A 2,500-nucleotide genomic window follows, 5' to 3' on the forward strand; every position below is an offset into this window, starting at 1 on the left:
CACCATTCCTAATTCTGGTATATATAAAACCATTACAAGTATCGGGTGGTAAATGGAGCCATCCTTTGACGACAGTTCTGATGGTAGCGTCCAATGACGATAACAGGGTCTTTTTGGTATCTGTATGATCAGCCAAATAGATAAGTCGTGGTATGGTATAATTATTCAACATTGTTAATTTCTGCGATGGTTTTAATGGTGCCTTGGTCAATCTTTCAAGCCAAACAACAAGTTTTTCCTCAAGTAAGGGTTTAGAAAATCCAATCCATGGATCAACTTTGAGTCCAAGATATTTCTCTGACTCGCCTGGTAAAATCATATTTACACTATCTTTATCTATATTCCAGGTCTCACAATTATTGATTGTATAAGCGTCATGAGTAGGACTAACAAAGAACCCATAACATTTTTGGCTTGTACCTTAAGACCAGATACCCTACAAAAGTCTTCCAATATTTGAATATTCTTAGTCATACCTTCCCATGTATCACTCAACATAACCAAATCATCCGCAAAGGCAAGCGATGTTACCTTATTCATTCCATAAGAAAATCCCATATTAGCCTCCTCTAAGGCTGTAATTAGAGGATCCATTGCCAAGTTAAACAACAGTGGAGACATAGGATCTCCTTGCTTGACACCAACTTTGATCTCAATAGATGAAGTACGCTCCATACCCACTTCTATTCGAGTGTGGATATTTTTATAAGAATCTTCAATTATATTCACGATATGCTGATCCAATCCCCTTTCTCGTAATACCCACATGATGTGATCATGAGATATCGAATCAAATGCCTTGGCAATATCCACAAATATAACCCCCAATGATTTCTTGCTCTTTTTTGCTTGCTTCAATAATATATGAAGTATCTTGAGGTTTTCTGAACAACCAGATGTAGCAATAAACCCCCTCTGTCGAGGGTTTATCGGGCATGCCTTGGCAAGTCGATTTGTTAGTATTCTTGAAAAAAGCCTTAATATGATGGATCCAATAGTTAAAGGCCTCCAATTCCCCAGATCTTTTAGGGCCTCAGGGTCTGCAGTCTTGGGGATCAATAAGGAGCGACATTCTTTTATGGCATCAGGTATCATACCAACAATAAGCCATGTATTAAACAACTTCACCAGCTCAGTACATTCTGGATCCACTTGGAGTAGGTCTCTTAGGCTGATCTTATCAGGGCCTGGCGCAGAGTTCTTGTTCATCCCCTCCATATTTTTCATTATTTCTTTGGCAGAAAAGAGAACTTCAAATGCGGTGTTATTAGCTGCTGCATGGGATTTAAATTGTCCCAATCCTTCGAAGGGAACCAAATTCTCCCATTTATTCTTGTATGTTTCAAATATCTCAATAAGAGGAATTTGGCATTTTAACCGTTCAGTGCCATCGAGAATGATGGAGGCAAGTTTGCATCTATCGATCTCAAATAGATGCTGATATCTCTTATAAAAACCTTTCTTTGCCGCTCTTTTCTCCATCCATTTCTTTTTCTTTTTCTTTCCACTCTTATTACTCATAATTTTGTCATTCCCTCGTTGCCGTGGTTGAGGTGATTCTCTTAAAAATGTAGAGAGGATATCAAATGAGGTGGACTCAACAAGTGATCTTATATTGGAGTCATCAGCCATCCACGCACGTATGATGTCAGGGTCAAATTTCATCTGACCCTGCTCACCTATATCTTGTTTTATCTTACATATATATGCATCCCGCAGTCCAGTGATGGTAATAAAGCTACCAGTTTTAGCCTCTAAATGACATACACTCAATTCAGGTACAGGATCCAGTATTGTCACTACAGCTTTCTTGTTAAGGCCCAGCAACCTACGTTTATCACTTATTTGTTTAGCTGTCTTAGTTGGAATATGATCCGAAATCAACATATTTATATTTCTTTCACCCCAGAACATATTATTAAAAGTAACAAGAAGTTGTTCTTCTTCGACCGTCCAACAACTCTTATGTTTACCACGTTGGGAAATTACTTTAGGCAGACTGGCCTCAATACGCTCTTTATTCCGCACTGCTGGATGGGCTATTCTTTTATGTTGAGAAAGCCCACTTTTGGTATTAAATTGTTTCTTACATATTTCACAGGCCCAGTCACCCAATCGATCTTCCGTTATTTTCCCTTTACATTTCGGAATGTGGCACAAAATGCTATGTACCTTAGAATCACTTTTATCACACCTAGAACACTGAAATTCAGCCATTCTTCCACCATGATTGCGCTTAAGATGAACACTTAACGCCGTTGGTTTTCCAACGTGATCACCATAAAGGACACGCTGGATTATCATTAGGCAATGGAATTAAGATCTTTTCCTGTACTCCACTTACAGTTGGTTCCACACTCTCTTCAATAGTAGTGAGAATATGACTCTCACTTGATATTATTTCCATTCTCTCCTCAATATCAGTATTCACGTGACTCTCACATACTTCTGTATTTCGTCCCCCAGAATCCAAATCCTCATCATCAGATGTAATAAAGAG

General features: G+C 38.6%; 1 pseudogene; it reads right to left on the reverse strand.

Annotated features, from left to right (window-relative positions):
- Nucleotides 1-2,500, reverse strand: part of LOC120376124 — an 8,078-nt pseudogene that overhangs the window by 2,392 nt on the left and 3,186 nt on the right.

Source organism: Mauremys reevesii, linkage group 12 (genome assembly GCF_016161935.1).
Source record: "Mauremys reevesii isolate NIE-2019 linkage group 12, ASM1616193v1, whole genome shotgun sequence".
Taxonomy (NCBI): domain Eukaryota; kingdom Metazoa; phylum Chordata; order Testudines; family Geoemydidae; genus Mauremys; species Mauremys reevesii.